The 19294-nt window shown below is 39.1% G+C and overlaps 1 long non-coding RNA gene across 1 annotated transcript in view; it reads left to right on the forward strand.

Annotated features, from left to right (window-relative positions):
* LOC128096942 (uncharacterized) overlaps positions 1-19294 on the forward strand; it is a 267925-nt gene that overhangs the window by 220329 nt on the left and 28302 nt on the right. The window contains exons 3-4 of the long non-coding RNA XR_008213774.1: positions 195-5358; positions 6576-7696. This is a non-coding gene — a long non-coding RNA (uncharacterized LOC128096942). The remainder of the gene's footprint in view (positions 1-194; positions 5359-6575; positions 7697-19294) is intronic.

Below are 19294 nucleotides of genomic sequence, written 5' to 3' on the forward strand. Positions count from 1 at the left end.
TAAGGGAACATTTAAATGGAAAACCTAACATCTCCAACCTCTTCTCCCAATCTGGAAGCAGTAAACATTTTCAAAAATAGGACCCAACTTGACACATTCAGTTGTTTAGAAGAAAGAGAACTGACTTGAGCTGAACTCATGCTGGCTACTTAAAAGAAAGTTGGAGATTAAAAATGTTTTTTCCCAACCAACAGGATACAAGAGATGGAGGAGAGGATCTCTGGCGTAGAGGATACAATAGAGGAAATGGATTTGTCAGTCAAAGAAAATACCAATGCCAAAAAAATTATAACACAAAATGTCCAAGAAATCTGGGACACCATGAAAAGACCAAACCTACAAATAATAGGGATAGAAGAAGGAGAAGAATACCAACTCAAAGGCACAGAAAATATATTCAACAAGATCATAGGAGAAACCTTTCCCAACTTAAAGAAGGAAATGCCTATGAAGATACAGGAAGCCTATAGAACACCAAATAGAGTAGACCCCTCCCAAAAGTACCCTCGACACATACTAATTAAACAACTAAGCGTACAGAATAAAGAAAGAATATTAAGGGCAGCAAAGGAAAAAGGCCAAGTGACTTATAAAGGCAAAACCATCAGAATAACACCCGATTTCTCCATGGAGACTTTGAAAGCCAGAAGGACCTGGACAGATGTAATGCAGATACTAAGAGACCATGGATGCCAGCCTAGACTAATATACCCAGCAAAACTCTCAATCATCATAGATGGAGTGACCAAGACATTCCAAGACAAAACCAGATTTAAACAATACTTATCCACAAACCCAGCCCTACAGAAAGCACTAGAAGGAAAATTCCAACCTAAGGAAGTCAGATACACCCACAAAAACACAGGCAATAGATAACACCACAGCAGTAAACTCCAAAGAAGAGAAGTACACACACATTACCACCAAAAAATAACAGGAATGAACAATCACTGGTCATTAATATCCCTTAATATCAATGGACTTAATTCACCTATAAAAAGACACAGGCTAACAGAATGGATACAAAAACAGGTCCCATCTTTCTGCTGCATACAAGAAATACACCTCTAATTCAAAGATAGACACTACCTAAGAATAAAAGGCTGGGAAAAGTCTTTCCAATCAAATGGTCTTAAGAAGCAAGCAGGTGTGGCCATCCTAATATCCAGCAAAATAGACTTCAAACTAAAATCAATCAAAAGAGATCAAGAAGGGCATTACATACTTGTCACAGGAAAGATCCACCAAGATGAAGTTTCAATTCTGAACATTTATGCCCCAAACACAAGGGCACCCACATATGTAAAAGAAACATTTCTAAAGCTTAAATCACACATAAAACCCCATACATTAATAGTGGGAGACATCAACACCCCACTTTCACCACTGGACAGATCTGCCGAATCGAAACTTAACAGAGAAATAAAGGACTTAACTGATGTTATGACTCAAATGGAGTTAATCGATATCTACAGAACATTCCATCTTAACAAAAAAGAATATACCTTCTCAGCACCCCATGGAACCTTCTCTAAAATCAACCACATACTTGGTCACAAAGCAAATCTCAACAGTTACAAAACAATTGGAATAACCTCCTGTGTTCTATCAGACCACTATGGTTTAAAGTTAGATTTCAACAACAACAAAAACTACAGAAAGCCTACAATCTCATGGAAACTGAATAATGCTCAACTGAATCACCAATGGGTTAGGGAAGAAATAAAGAAAGAAATTAAAGACTTCCTAGAGATCAATGAAAATGAATATACCACATACCCAAACTTATGGGACACTATGAAAACAGTGATAAGAGGGAAATTCATAGCACTAAATGCCCACATAAAGAAGTTGGAGAAATCTCACACTAGTGACTTAATAGCACACCTGAAAGCTCTAGAACAAGAAGAAGCAAAGTCAACAAGGAAGAATAAATAGATGCCAGGAAATAATCAAATTGAGAGCTGAAATCAATAAAATAGAAACAAAGAGAACAATATAAAGAATTAATGAAACAAAGAGTTGGTTCTTTGAGAAAACTGACAAGATAGACAAGCCCTTATCCAAACTAACCAAAAGGCAGAGAGAGAGCATCCAAATTAACAAAATCAGAAATGAAAAGGGAGACATAACAACTGACACTGAGGAAATCCAAAAAATCATCAGGTCATGCTTCAAAAACCTCTACTCCACAAAACTGGAAAATCTAAAAGAAATGGATAATTTTCTGGATAGGTACCACATACCTAAGTTAAATCAAGACCAGATAAACTATTTAAATAGTCCAATAACCCCTAAGGAAATAGAATCAGTCATTAAAAGTCTCCCAAGCAAAAAAAAGCCCAGGACCCGATGGTTTCAGCGCAGAATTCTACCAGATCTTCAAAGAAGAGTTAATACCAATACTCTCTAAATTGTTCCACACAATAGAAACAGAAGGAACATTACCAAACTCCTTGTATGAGGCTACAATTACCCTGATTCCTAAGCCAAACAAAGATGCAACAAAGAAAGAGAACTACAGACCGATCTCCCTCATGAACATTGATGCAAAAATACTCAATAAAATACTGGCAAACAGACTCCAAGAACACATCAAAACAATTATCCACCATGATCAAGTAGGCTTCATTCCAGGGATTCAAGGGTGGTTCAACATACGAAAGTCCATCGATAATACACCATATAAACAAACTGAAAAAAACACCACATGATCATCTCACTAGATGCTGAAAAGGCATTTGACAAAATTCAACACCCCTTCATGATAAAGGTCTTGGAGCAATCAGGAATACAGGGAACATACCTAAACCTAATAAAGGCAATTTACAGCAAGCCAACAGCCAGCATCAAATTAAATGGAGAGAAACTCAAAACAATTCCACTAAAATCAGGAATGAGGCAAGGCTGTCCACTCTCCCCATACTTATTCAATATAGTACTTGAAGTTCTAGCCAGAGCAATAAGACAACTTAAGGAGATCAAGGGGACACAAATTGGAAAGGAAGAAGTCAAGCTTTTGCTATTTGCAAATGACATGATAGTATATATGAGTGACCCCAAAAATTCAACCAAGGATCTCATACAGCTTATAAACATCTTCAGCAACATAGCAGGATACAAGATTAACTCAAAAAAATCAGTAGCCCTCCTATATACAATTGACAAACAGGCTGAAAAGAAAATCAGAGATACATCACCCTTTACAATAGCCACAAATGATATAAAATACCTTGGGGTAACTCTAACTAAGCAAGTGAAGGACCTATATGACAAGAACTTTAAGTCCCTGAAAAAAGAAATTGAAGAAGATGTCAGAAAATGGAAAGATCTTCTATGCTCATGGATAGACAGGATTAACATAGTAAAAATGGCAATCTTACCAAAAGCAATCTACAGATTCAATGCAATTCCCATCAAAATACCAACACAATTCTTCACAGACCTGGAAAGAACAATAGTCAACTTCATATGGGGGGAAAAAAAGCAGGATAGCCAAAAGAATCCTGTACAATAAAACAACCTCTGGATCCATCATGATCCCTGACCTCAAGCTCTACTATAGAGCTACAGTAATAAAAACAGCTTGGTACTGGCATAAAAACTGACCTGTGGATCAATGGAATCAAATTGAAGACCCTGACATTAATCCGCACACCTATGAACATATAATTTTTGACAAAGAAGCCAAAACTGTACAATGGAAAAAACAAAGCATCTTCAACAAATGGTGCTGGCAAAACTGGATGTCAACATGTAGAAGGCTGAAAATAGATCCATATCTGTCACCATGCACAAAACTTAAGTCCAAGTGCATCAAAGATCTCAACATAAATCCAATTACTCTGAACCTAATAGAAGAGAAAGTAGGAAGTTGTCTTGAACACATTGGCATAGGAGAGCACTTCCTAAATATAACACTAGTAGCATAGATACTGAGAGAAACATCAATCAATAGGACCTTTTGAAACTGAGAAGCTTTTGTAGAGCAAAGGACATGGTCAACAAGACAAAGCTACAGCCTACAGAATGGGAAAAGTTCTTCACCAATCCCACATCTGACAGAGGGCTGATATCTAGAATATATAAAGAACTCAAGAAATTAGACATCAAAATGCCCAACAGTCCAATTAAGAAATGGGTATAGAGCTAAACAGAGAATTCTCAACAGAGGAAGCTCAAATGGCTGAATGACATTTAAGGAATTGCTCAACATCCCTAATCATCAGGGAAATGCAAATCAAAATGACTCTGAGATACCACCTTACACCTGTTAGAATGGCTAAGATCAAAAACACTGAAGATACCTTATGGTGGAGAGGATGTGGAGCAAGGGGAACTCTCCTCCACTGTTGGTGGGAATGCAAGCTTGTACAGCCACCTTGGAAATCAATATGGCTCTTTCTTAGAAAATTGAGAATCAATTTCCCCCAAGACCCAGCTATACCACTCTTGGGCATATTCCCAAGGAATGCTCAATCATACCACAAGGGCACATGTTCAGCTCTGTTCATAGCAGCATTATTTGTAATAGCCAGAACCTGGAAACAACCTAGATGCCCTTCAACTGAAGAATGGATAAATAAAATGTGGTACATATACACAATGGAGCAGAGAAAAACAATGACATCATGAGGTTTGCAGGCAAATGGATGGATCTAGAAAAAAATCATCCTGAGTGAGGTAACCCAGACTCAGAAAGACAAACATGATATGTACTCACTCATAGGTGGATACTAGATGTAAAACAAAGGATGACTAAACTGCTACTCACACCTCCAGGGAGGCTACCTAGAAAACAGGACCTTAAGAAAGACACAGGGTTTGCCCAATGGCAGAGAAATGAATGAGATCTACATGAGCAAACTGGACGTGAATGGGGGTAATGAAGGGCAAGCGTTCGGAGAAAGAGAGCTTAGGGGATCCCAGATGGATCAAGAACAGAGAGGGAGAACAAGGAAAAAGAAAACATGATAAATGAAGACCCCCATGGGAATAGGAAGAAGCAAAGTGCTAGAGACGTCCCCAAAAATCCACAAAGATACCTCCACAATAGACTACTGGCAATGGTCGAGAGAAAGCCCGAATTGACCTACTCTGGTGATCGGATGACCAAACACCCTAACTGTTATGGTAGAACTCTCATCCAATGACTGATGGAAGCTGATGCAGAGATCCATGGCCAGGCCCCAGGTGGAGCTCCGGGAGTCCAATCAGTGAGAAAGAGGAGGGATTATATGAGCAAGAATTGTTGAGACCATGATTGGAAAAAGCACAGGGACAAATAGCCAAACTAGTGGAAACACATGAACTATGAACCAATAGCTGAGGAGCCCCCAACTGGATCAGGCCCTCTGGGTAAGTTAGACAGTTGTTTAGTTTGAACTGTTTGGAAGGCCCCCAGGCAGTGGGACCGGGACCTGTACTTAGTGCGTGAGCTGGCTTTTTGGAGCCTGGGGCCTATGCAGGGACACTTTGCTCAGCCTGGGTGAAGGGAGGAGGGGACTGGACCTGCCTCGAATCTACCAGGCTGAGCTGAATCCACAGGGGAGTCCTTGCCCTGGAGGAGATGGGAATGGGGGGTGAGCTGGTGGGGAGAGCAGGGGAGGCGGGAGGAGGGAGGACAGAGGAATCCGTGGCTGATATGTAAAATTAAATTAAATTATAAAATAAAAATAAAATAATAAGAAAAATGTTTTTTCCCAAAGAATAAAGATTTTGCATTCCTACCCCAAATTAACTAAAAAGTTCGTAAAAAGTACCTGTTGTTTTTTTAAAAATCCTTTTATGGATAAGATCATTTTTATTTAAATTAATGGAGATTTACATGAAACTTCAATCTTGTAGGCCAGCTGAAGTTTGGTCACTGAACACTACTACTGCAATTCCATTCATCCCAGATTCATCAGGCAAAATCACTCTCACCTCAGATGGAGGAATGGGTAGCCCATTCATGAGCCAACTATGAGTGATTATGGCCCAGGTTGCCCTTAAATAATATTTAATAATGTTTGGTCAGCTTTGATAGTTACAGAATAAAAGGAAGTCATGATTCAAGAACTTTCTCTGGTTCATAGATAGGGCTGTCAGATAGGTGGGTGACAGAAAAGAGGGGAAATGCCCGCTGTAGTTTTCAGATGCTGATTAATGGCATTCTTAGTGTTTGTGTGGATGTTAACCTGGTAAGTTAATTTATCCAACAGCATTACCACTGAAAATCACATTAGGACATCAGGCCCACTACAGAAGACAGGAGTAGCTATTAAGAGGACTAAAGATAGCATAAGATAATTAGGCTCTGTGCCAGCATCATTCCAACTCTTCATAATTAGGAAGTTCTTTTCAGTCAACCAGTCATGAAGAATCTTTAGCACAGGCATGGCTCTTTTTCAGTTACACTAACTGAGAAGCCAGGGACTGCAGTGTTTTTGCTCACTTGACATTCTATCACGACATCCAATTTCATTTCTAATACTACTTGTTAAATTTTGCTTTTGTAAAAATTCTACTTTTGCATTTGTGAAAGACAGGCATTTTTATATAATAAAGGAATTTTAAATTTCATCTTCTGGCAGGTAGGAAGTCATGAAACAAAAGAATTAGCACTTATTTGCAGTGTAAAAGCAAAATGTCTCCAAGGACGACTTCTGGGAAAACATATTTCAATCAAACTGACTGCTCAGCCAAGGAAGAAGAGAGTGTTCATCATTTACAGTGTTCTGTATTTCTAAGAGGAGCCTCTGAAGACAGTCTTCATCATTTACAGTGTTCTGTATTTCTAAGAGGAGTCTCTGAAGACAAGGAAGAAGAGAGTGTTCATCATTTACAGTGTTCTGTATTTCTAAGAGGAGCCTCTGAAGACAGTCTTCATCATTTACAGTGTTCTGTATTTCTAAGAGGAGCCTCTGAAGACAAGGAGGAAGAGGGTGTCCATCATTTACAGTGCTCTGTATTTCTAAGAGGAGCCTCTGAAGACAAGGAAGCTGTCGTCTGTATGACCCACTTGCATGATAATGATGACATTGCTTTTCTGTAAATGATGCTAAGCTTCCTTCTCTCATCACAGATGGAGAGTTCTGTGTTTTCGGAGAGATGATCAGAACATCCTTGGTTGAAGCACTGATATGAATTTCTGTGTCTCTATTGACACTGACTAGTTCTGTGATAGTAGACGGTGACTTAAGTTTTTCTATCTCTGTTAACTCATTATGTAAAATTTGCTCTGATCCTCATGATGCATCACGTAGCAAATACCTTGTACTTGTTGTCCATGTGACTTTTGAAACATGACAAAGCTAATGCTTCCACAATCTACAAGTGTGGATCCCCTTTAGTATTTTTCCAATGAAGACTTAGAATTCTGTATTCAAGTCAGACATGAGAAATACTGGTAATAATTTACCAGACAGCGAGTGCTTTTGGCCTCCTATTGACTTACTCCACAAGAAAAAGAAGCACATGGTCTTAGTGATCTTAACTCTAAAATCTGGACATTAGCCCTCTCTGTTCCTCAAACCGCTCTGCTTCTTCTTGTCGTATACACACACATGATTTTGTGCATCTTGCATATCTAGGTGCCATGAATGAGAGAAGACATGGCATTTGTCTTCCCGAGACTGACTTTGCTGTTTGAATGAGATGTCCGCAAGTTCTCAGGCATCTGATTATTGGTGGTTCAGTTGGTGACACTATATGGGTAAGTTAGGAGCTCTGGCTTTGCTGGAAGAAGTATGTGACTGGGACCGGCTTTGAGATTTACGATGTGAACTGTCAGGCTGCTGCTCCAGTGGCCATGCTTCCCCACCACATGGTGATGGACACTCCCCTCTGGGATTGTAAGCCCATGCAAATCCTTCCCTCTATAAGTTGTCTTGGTTGTGTTTTATCAGAGCAATAGAAAAGTAACTAGCACACTGACTTAATTTATTTAATGATTATCTGCAGCTGCATCCATCTTCAGGCAAACAACATAACTTCATTCATTTTTCTCCAAAATTTCTTTCATAAATGCACCTCTGCACACATGTGTGTGTATGTGCTTGTGTGTGTGTGTGTGTGTATGCATACACATATTTCTTGCATTTTCTTTATGCATTTCTGTTTACAGACACCTAGTTCAGTTCCAGCTTAGTTACTGTGAATAGTACTACAATAATGTTTATGTACAAATATCTCTGAGATCCGTTGACTTGGAGTCCTTCAGGTAAATACCCATGTATAGCTGGGTCACATGGTAGATCTATTTTAGATTTGTAAGGAACAACCATGTTGCTAATGTTTTCCTGCCTGGCCCACAGTCAGGACAAATCTCTGTCACCCGCCAGTCCCACAGCCATTCAGACCCAACCAAATAAACACAGAGACTTATATTGGTTACAAACTGTATGGCCGTGGCAGGCTTCTTGCTAACTGTTCTTACAGCTTAAATTAATCCATTTCTATTAATCTATACCTTGCCAGGTGGCTTGTGGCTTACCGGTACTTTACATCTTCCTTATCCTGATGGCGGCTGGCAGTGTCTCCCTCACCCAGTTTCCTGTTCTCTCAATTCTCCTCTCTGTTAGTCCCGCCTATACTTCCTGCCTGGCCACTGCCAATCAGTGATTTATTCATTGACCAATCAGCAACACATTTGACATACAGACCATCCCACAGCACAACCATGCTACTTTCTGTGATAGCTGGACTAGTTCCCATTCCCATCAGCAAAGCATAAGAGTTCCTGATCACCCACATTCTTTCCAGTATTTGTTATTATTTTTCTTAATGAATACCATTCTGACAGGGGCAAGATGAAATCTCAATGTACATTTAATTCACATTTCTCTAAAGGCTAATGACATTAGACTTGTTTCATGTGTTTATTTGCCATTTGTATTTTTTTTTCAAGAACTGTCTGTTCACTTTTATGAGTCCATTTATTGATTGGGCTGTTTGGTTCCTTTAATTGTTTTATTTCTTTGTAAAATATAGCTATTAATCTTCTGCATATCTAGAAAAGATTTTTCTTCAATTTTGTACCCTGTCTTTTCACTCAGTTAACTTCTTCCTTTGCTTTGAAGATGAGTTTTAATTTCATGAGGTTCTATTTGTCAGAGGGGAAAATGTTAATATTGGCATTATTTCCTGAGCAACGGGGTCCTGCTGCGTGAGCCCCTGCCTGTGCCTTCACTGTGAAGTGCTTTCCCCACTTTTCCCTCTAAGACAATTTGATTGTCTGTTAAGCTCTTCAACCCATCTGGAGTTGTTTTTCCTGCAGAATTCATTCCTCTCTCTATGGACATTTGGTTTTCCCAGCACTATTTGTTGAAGAAAATATCTTTTCTCCTGTGTATTTTGGCACTTTGTCATAACTCAGGTGGCTATACCTTTATGAGTTTATATGTGGTTGGTTCCTCCATTTTGTTTTACTAATCTACTGGACTGTTTTTCTAGTAACAAGTTACATGTGTTACTATGGTTCTGTGTTATAACTTGGAATCAGGCATGGTGATGTCTCTATTAACTGACACTAACGGCCTTTTGAAAAGCTATATGGAAACTTATCACTGTAGAAGCTTCCTAAAACATATACATAAATTAAAGGATTTTAAATGGAACTACCATATAATGGGGGAGACAATGCCCCAACTAGATATTACTTACTACCAAATAAAATCTCCCATACACACAAAGTTCATCTCAGAGGCTCAGACTGGCTCTAATCTACATCTGCTGCTGTTCTTGGTGGTCATCCCATGGTCATGGCATCTCCAATATGCTGGAGTTTCTAAAGACAACTCCATCACTTATGGCCTTCTGGCTCTGAGGCTGCACCTTCACCAATGGCATCCAATGGTACCAAGCTTCAGCTGCTCTCCTTGGCCCCTTCATGCCTTCCAAATCAATACTGTGTGAGAGACTCTTAACACATTACCAAGTTCATCTGCCAGCATGAGATGTGGCCTTGGCTGGTTCTGGACCACAACTTCTGTGTGCTGACCCTGAGGAAACACTTCCTTGGTGATGCTGTTCTCTTCTTAATCACACCTAATTTCTCAGCCATAGCTGACAAATGACAATTGTCCAAGTAAAGCAAAAGTCATAGATTTGGGATGGAAACTTGTGTGTGTGGCAGGTAATAAGGGCTAGAAGGAGTCAGAGAAGATGGTATAATAATCAGAGTAAACATTATTATACATGTTTGAAATTGTCAAAGATGACTCAATAAAATCTTAAAATGTTGTATATTTAGTATACTTTATCATTTATGTATGTCATTTTTTAAAGTTTATAGATTATAAGGAGATATTATATGAAATATACTATAAAATAAATAAAATTGCATGACAAAAGTTACTTATAGAGAAAGAAAGAAAACTGGAAACTTCATTTGTTATAGCTGAACAAAGAAAGAGCACAAATCATATAAAGAAAAGTGAAGTGGTCAGCTGAAATTGGGTTTAAAGTTTGATTACTTAGATTTCCTTTTTTGTAGACACTTAAATTTTCTAATTTTTCTATAATAAATATATACTCTTTTGAAATAATAAGAATAATTAAATATAAGCCACAACAGCCAAAACTGGTGGCTAGATCTGTAATCCTAATTACTCAGGAGACTGAGGCAAGAGGTTAGCCTACACATTCAGGGAAATCCTACTCAAAATTAAAAAAAAATAATTAAAAGAGAGTATAAGTGTTGTTTTCAAGTAAACCTCAATTGTTTGATTTTATCAATAAGAATTTGGTAAATATTTGGGAGCCAGATGCTAGGGTGAAAGCCTGCTAGCTCAGAAAGGCAGAGAAAGCATTCAGCTGACCTTCTTCCTCAATGATGTCCCTGAAAAACTCCCTTTCTCCTCTGCCATTTCAAACAGAAAACCCCAAACTCAATATCCCTCCCATCTACTTGCTGTGCATTTCTCTACCCATCCTCCTGACTCCCTCTTACTCTCTATGGTATTTTCTTGTTCACTTCTTGTTAACTGGTTGCTTGCTCTGCCTCTTGACCTATGGTTGACTTTATTTAACACTGTTTACAATATTTAATCAGAAAGCTCTGGGATTAAAAGTGTATGCTAGGGCTGAGCCACACCACAACTAGAAACAGTTTTTTTCAGTGAGTAATGCAATCTCACAGATGTTCATAGTGTGATCAAATACCTAGCAACATGTAAGGGCTAGAGATATAGCTCATTGATAGAGCACTCACCTAGCATGTGCATGGCCCTCAGAACAAAACAAAATCTGATGAAAATTCTTAGAGAATAAAAATAAGGTTACATTCATCATGTCATATATTTTATTTCACACATCTATATCAGTCATATATTGTAGAATATTATTTTAAAATGTATTACATTTGTTTATGCTGTGGAACATTTGTTTAATGATGCAAAGATGTGTTGCATTCTTTTATGTTGCATTTGCTTAACTCTGTGAAGCTGTGTTACTTTGCCTGTGTAAAATACCTGATGGTCTAATAAAGAGCTGAATGGCCAATAGTGAGGCAGGAGAAAGGATAGGTGGGGCTGGCAGGTAGAGAGAATAAATAGAAGGAGAAATCTAGGAGAAAAAGAAGAAGGAGCAAGAGAACAAAGAGAGGAGGATGCCAGGGGCCAGCCACCCAGCCACACAGCAAGCCAAGGAGTAAAAGTGAAAGTTAGATTTACAGAAGTAAGAAAAGGAAAAAGCCCAGAGGCGAAAGGTAGACAGTATAATTTAAGAAAAGGTGGCTAGCAACAAGCCAAGCTAAGCCGGTCTTTTATAATTAAGAATAAGCCTCAGTGTGGGATTTATTTGGGGACTGGGTGGCAGGTCCCCCTAAAGAGCAAAAACAACCAACTACATTCATACATTATCACAGTTTCACTTCCAATAACTTTCAAAACCAAATACTATGTATGAGTTGCAGAATGGAGTTTTTACTTCCCGTGGCCTTCATAATTTTCTTCAAAAGATTTATTTGTTCATTCTGTATATGTGTCTGTGTGTAGTTATGTATACTTAAGTGCAGGTGCCCCCCGAGGCCAGAAGAGGATCTCAGAACCCCTGGAGCTAGAGTTACAGGTGGTTATGAGTCAGCTGGCATGGGTTCTGGGAAAGGAACTTTGGTCCTCTGCTATAACAATATGCACTGTAACTATGAGGTCCTCTGTCCAATCCCACAGCCTTCATACTTTTGAAAACTATTCACAGATTACTTTTTAACTGTTTATTTTATTTCCAAGTATGTGCATGTGGAATTTGTGTGTGTTTCTCTGTGTGGGTATGTGTTCGGGAGTGAAGGGGCTTGTATAGGCCAGATATATTGTGTGCCCTAGAGCTGGAGTCACAGGTAATTGTCAACTGCCTGACGGGTGCTGGGAACTGAACTTGGGTTGTCTACAAGGGCAGTGCATACTTATAAGCACTGAGCATCTCTCTAGCCCCCTTGACAAGTTATTTTTATTGGTTTTTTAAAATTGCATGAAGTAAGGATTTTTGTTATAACTTTCCACACATACATGCCATAGGCTTTGCCCACATTCACACCCTTTGCTGCCCTTTCCTATCCCCTTCTTCCCTTCCCTCTGGCACGCCCTCTTACTTTTGTGCTCTCCCATCTCTGACTCTACACAGAGGTAAATATTAGCTACCATGCTTGTGAAACTGCTCTTACTTAACATCATGACCTCTGGTTCCACCTATTTTTCTACAAATGGTATTTCATTTTTCTTTGCTATGATTAAGATGCATTTGTGTATATATCCTATATTCTTTTATCCATTCACTCATCAATGTATATTAGGCTGATTCATAACAGCTATTGTGCAGCAAGCAATGTTGGTAGACAGGTATCTCTGTGGTAAGATGACTTTTATTCTTGTGGGTATATGCCCCCAAATCACAGGGCTTCATCGTGCTGAAGTTCTGTTTTTCAATTTTTTGAGGTATCTCTACACTGATTAGAAAATGTGTTTAGACAATGATGTTCATAATAATTTCACTTGAAATACAGATAATATAGGAGAAAACCTACTGAGAACTGGTCTTAAAAAGCTATTGTAGCTCTATCAATGTGATGACAATTCTTATTCCAATACTGTTTAATGAAGTAAGTGTAATTTAGTAAGACCTGAAGTATGAAGAACAAAACATTTACTCATACATAAAAGGAGAACAAAGAATAAGTGTAGGCAGAGCTTTCCTGTCCTGGCAGCTATTCCCAAATAACCACAGAGAGGCTTAATATTAATTATTTAAGCTTGGCCAACAGCTCAGGATTGTTTCTACCTAACTCTTACAACTTAAGTTACTCCGTTTCTATTAAGCTACATTCTGCCACATGGTGCTACCTCTCTTTCATCGTGCACCTCCTGTTTCCTCTCCGTTTCTGGCTGGCGACTCCTCTGACTCTGTCCTTCTTCTCAGTCTCCTTAGTCTGTCCTAAGCTTATCCTGTCCAGCTATTGGCAGTCAGCTTCGGTATTAAACCGATCACAGAGACATATAGTCACACAGTGTAAAGGAGTATTCCACAGACTGGTAAGTTGTGGCTTGAATGAGAAACGCTCCCCATATGCTCATGCATTTGCACACTACGTCTCCGACTGGTGATAGCATTTGGAAAGGTTATAGGAGGTTGCCAGAGGCAACAGGCTTTGAGGGCTTTAACCTTACTTCACTTCTCCTCTTTTTTTGCTTTCTTTGTGTGGATTAAATGTGATTGCTCTGTTTCCTGCCTGCCAAGCCAGCCTCATGTTTCTGCTGCATCCACCTTCCCTCTATTATGAACTAGAACTTCAAGCTAAAACAAACCCTCACTTCCTTACTTTCCTTTGGTCATGGTATTTAATCATAGCGAGAGAAAAGTAACTAATACCCCTCACACACACACTACACATACACACAACACACTCACTCCACATTTTCTTTCCTTAAAACATATGTAGCTGCCACCACCTAAACACACACACACACACACACACACACACACACACACACACACACACACACACACACACACATGCTGTGGGATGGTCTGTATGTCAAATGTGTTGCTGATTGGTCAATAAATAAATCACTGATTGGTCAGTGGCCAGGCAGGAAGTATAGGAGGGACAAGGAGGAGAAAAAACTGGGAAGTGGAAGGCTGAGTCAGAGAGACACTGCCAGCCGCCATGATGACAAACAGCATGTAAAGATGCTGGTAAGCCACGAGCCATGTGGCAAGGTATAGATTAATAAAAATGGATTAATTTAAGCTGTAAGAACAGTTAGCAAGAAGCCTGCCACAGCCATACAGTTTGAAACCAATATAAGTCTCTATGTTTACTTGGTTGGGTCTAAATGGCTGTGGGACTGGCGGGTGTCAGAGATTTGTCCTGACTGTGGGCCAGGCAGGAAAACTCTAGCTACAAATGGCGCCCAACGTGGGGCAAGAGTTTCCACCTAAAACCTGAAAAAAAAGATTCTAAAACGGAGCTAAAAACAGTTCCTAATTGTCTCTCTCAAATGAGCGGCAGCTGCCGGTTTGAGCTACTGGCGGGTTCCTAGCATGCGCGCTCGACCTGCCGCCATATGGTGGAGATGAGGCCTCTCTCTACAAGTGACACATTAAGCTGCATAGTAAATTTAGCCTTTGCTAGTACAAAACAAAACAAAAAAGATTTCTGGGCTACACACTGCTTGACTAAAAGCATAGACCCACGATAACTCCCAGAGCTGGCGGTAAACCACCACCATGTTGGGAAGCTGAGGTGGGCGGAGCCAGCAGCCACAGCTGCTGCAGCTTAAAACAATAAATTCACAATAAAACAGATTCAGATGTAATAGTTTAAAATGTGTGTAAAATATACGTAGACTTAAAAGAGACAAAAAAAGGTGATATATACAGTATAAAAACAAATACATAGTTTTTAAAAATAAAGTCTTTAAAAAAACAGTAAAATTAATATAAAAAATAAGCCACATAAAGATAAATATTACACAGAGAATCTAGATTATGTTGTCTTTGGGATTTTTTTTTTTTTTTTTTTGGTTTTTCGAGACAGGGTTTCTCTGTGTAGCTTTGCGCCTTTCCTGGGACTCACTTGGTAGCCCAGGCTGGCCTCGAACTCACAGAGATCCGCCTGGCTCTGCCTCCCGAGTGCTGGGATTAGTCTTTGGGATTTTTAACTACAAAAAACATTTGATTGTAAAAGCTGTTGAGTTATACCAAAATGTATATTTTAAAGGTACCTTGACTTCAAAATTTGGATATAAGGATATGTTGCTTTAAAAAGGAGATTCTGCTTTTGTTCCCACAGAAAGCCAGAGGCTATGGATTTTTTCCAGATTAAGACACATCAGGTTTGACCAGCCAAGACCACCTAAAAGGTCTCCGATGACACCATGGCCCAGATGATCCAACATCCAGAACCGTTTCAAGACAACTGGCTCAGACGATACACCCTCATGGACTACTCCATAACCCTAAAATATTCTTTGTGTCCCCATAAGATACAGTGCCCCCCTCCAACAGAAAGTAATAAAAAAAGCTACGCCCAAATTTCCAAATATACCAAACTGACTTTAGAGATGTGTAAAGGTTAAAACCTTCCTTTTAAGAAAAGAAAAGGGGAAGTGCTGTGGGATGGTCTGTATGTCAAATGTGTTGCTGATTGGTCAATAAATAAATCACTGATTGGTCAGTGGCCAGGCAGGAAGTGTAGGTGGGACAAGGAAAAAAAAAAACTAGAAAGTAGAAGACTGAGTCAAAGAGACACTGACAGCCGCCATGATGACAAACAGCATGTGAAGATGCCAGTAAGCCACGAGCCATGTGGCAAGGTATAGATTAATAAAAATGGATTAATTTAAGCTGTAAGAACAGTTAACAAGAAGCCTGCCACGGCCATACAGTTTGAAACCAATATAAGTCTCTATGTTTACTTGGTTGGGTCTGAATGGCTGTGGGACTGGCGGGTGACAGAGATTTGTCCTGACTGTGGGCCAGACAGGAAAACTCAAGCTACACACACACACACACACACACACACACACACACACACACACACACACACACACACTGCTTATGGCAGACCAAGATTGTTCATAGTGCTAATATCTGCTTGGTGAATATTATAAATAGTTTTGCATTATATCTGTATTGAATTTTCTAAATTCTCCATACTGAGTACTTATGAATATTTTAAAAATCAAAGATCACACTTAGCACCTTTAATTCCTAGATTACATCTAATGATATTAAACAGAAAAGCTTAATAATTAGTAAATATATCAATAATTAGCCTGTAACTAATTATTAAAATGCATTATAATTAAATAACTATATTTTCTCCACCTCACAGCACCCAAATTAAAAATACAACTGCCATGTGCTGGCTGGCTGCTTTCACCTTATTTAATTCTACCATGAGCTATGCTTATAAAAAATAAGTTTCTCATGACTAGTTACACATTACTCCTCCATGATTAGCACTTTACAGAGACTGTACACACATAATTACCAAAGCACCAAGTGAATGGGGAAGATGTCAGTGGCCTCTGGAGTTCTGGAGACCCTGAAAGCCCCCCTTTTTAAGGGAACTAATGTCCACAAAACTCTGTGGTGAGGTGAGTGATGTTTTATTTCTGACTGCAATTTTCATTAAAATAGGTATAACTGTATTTCTCCGATGGTTAGTAGTATTGTTAGTTGTTAGGGATGTGCAAATTAAAGACTTATTTATTTTTATGTGCATGGGTGTCTTGCCTGCATGTTTATCTGTGTAAGGGTGCCAGATCCCTTGCAACTGGAGTTACAGGCAGCCGAGAACTGCCACGGAGGTGCTGGGAGTTGAACCTGGTTACTCTGGAAGAGCAGCCAGTGCTCTTAACTGCTGAGCCATCTCTCCAGCACTGGGATATATAAATTAAAACTACAGTGAAATGTCACCTTCCACTTGCTAGGGGGAAAGGAGAGGATGTGGAGAAAGGCAGCCCCTTTCATTGCTGATAATGTTAGAAGATGGTACAGTAAGGATGGACACTTCTGTGTAGGTGCTGAAAGAAATTCAAAGTAGAACCACCTTGTGATCCAGCCATCCTGCTTCTGAGTATATATACAAAAGAAATATAATCATCACCTCACAAACATATCTGTACCTGGTATACCTTGCATTCACAACAGCTAAGAAATCAAAACAGTTTCAGCATCTTTTGATGGATGAATTAACAAGGAACTTGTGACATCCCTTGTTCAGTTATAAAAGTACAAGATCATATAATTACAACATAGATATACCTATAGGCATTATATTAAGTGAGGAAATAGTCCATACAGAGAAAGAAGAGAATTACATAATGTCACAAACAGAAAGTTAAAGAAATTGAATATATAACAACAAAAGCTACACATTTCATCCCTAGAGATGGGGTGCTGGCAGAGAAAACCAGGTAGTAAAGGCCAAATGCTACAAAACCATGGTTCTACCAGATAAGTGGGCTTAGAGGTCTAATGCGCAGTTCGATGACTGGGAATAATGCATTGTTCAATGGGGTTTGTAAAATGAATTTGTTGTAGGTGTTAACCCACACAAGTGACTGTTTGAAATAATGGGTGCAATGATTAACTCGGTAGCAGTAACCATACGAATCTGTGAATTAAAGCAACATGCTGCACGTGGTAAGAGTTCACAGTTTAAAAACAAAATAAATACTTTAGTGTTTCAAAGAAAGTTATCTTACGAGTGTGCACAATTTCCCCAAGATGATTGTTTTTGTTGTGGTTATACTGCCTCTGAATCTCTTCTCTTTTCCTTGCATTTGAGTTAATACCATTTTGACGGAGGCCAGCATTCCATAAAGATTGTGCTGTAATGCTTCCTCATTGTGAAACATATTTTCTTTCAAAGTGCTTTTGAATAACTGGTTATTTTATACAAACCAAACCCCAACTTTCCGCTTCACTCTTTTGTGAGTGAAATTTTTAATCAAACTTTTTAAAAATGAATTCTACATTTCCTACAGCATGTACTATTTTCCATCCTACTCCATTAGAACCTGTCCTCATTCATATATTTTAGATTAAATGTGGGGCTACAACTAACTGCACTGCTTCCATGACCCAGAAGCAGGTAAGACTTACATTATGAAAAACATTAATTACTCCACATGCCCTCTTAGAAGGACATGTCAGCAGAAAACAATTGACTTATCACAAATAGTGAGTGTAGCAATTGATACTATCGCTTAGTACTAGCTATACACTGTGTGCATTTCTCTCTTTTTTTTTTCAGTTTTGGTTTTTCAAGTCAGGATTTCTCTGTGTAAAAGTCCTGGCTGTCCTGGAGCTCGCTTTGTAGACTAGGCTAGCCTCAAACTCATTGAGATCCTCCTGCCTCTGCCTCCCAAGTGCTGAGATTAAAGGCATGTGCACCACCACCTGACTCTGGTGCACATTTTCTAAGCACTGTGCATTTATAAGTTGTGTGTGTGTGTGTGTGTGTGTGTGTGTGTGTGTGTGTGTGTGTGTGTGTGTCCTGTATGGAAGCAAATAGTGGAGCTGTGTTTCAGTCTCCAAGTTTTTAGATAGCTCCTTTCCAGAGGTGGACCCACTGCCACATTACCGCCTTGCATAAGGCTGTATGTCTTTCCCTTAGGTTTTTTACTGTTTTCAATGTGGAAACAGAAAAGCATAATAATATGGGAGAACAAAAACCACAAGATAGGCACAAATAGCTTACTTGATTGCATTGTCAAATACAGATCAAATGACATGTCTTGAATCAATTCCCTAATGATTTAATGCAATAAATTTTGAAATTCTTGAAAATCCACTTAATAAAAATGACAGCATTTTGACTCTTTGACAGAGACTTTGATATAATGAGTTAGTAACTCATGAATGCCAATAGAATAAATAAATAAACAAATATGCTCTTTACACCTTTAGAACAAACAAAAGGAGTAAAAATTAATTACACAGTAGTCAGAATGTCATTGCTTCTATAGTAAATACAAGGCTTTTAACATCTGCAGTCTGTAGGGCAAACATCTGCTAAGATTGTTTTCTGAATCATGAACCTAGTTAGTCTCATCAAGAAAACCCAGGAGTCAGCTATTGGGGTAATAACCTGAAAGATCAGAGAAGCAGAGGAGCAGGCACCAGCGGTTCTTTACCTTTCCGGTTCTTCTGACCGAAAGGGCTAAGATCCTGTCTCCGCCCTGCCTTACCACTTCTGTCTCCACCTCCCAAGTGCTGGGATTAAAGGCATAAACCACCACTGCCTGGCCTCTATGGTTAACTTGTGGCTAGCTATGCTCTCTTATCTCCAGACAAGCTTTAT

Source organism: Peromyscus californicus, unplaced genomic scaffold (genome assembly GCF_007827085.1).
Source record: "Peromyscus californicus insignis strain IS unplaced genomic scaffold, ASM782708v3 Scaffold_5__1_contigs__length_169319896, whole genome shotgun sequence".
Taxonomy (NCBI): domain Eukaryota; kingdom Metazoa; phylum Chordata; class Mammalia; order Rodentia; family Cricetidae; genus Peromyscus; species Peromyscus californicus.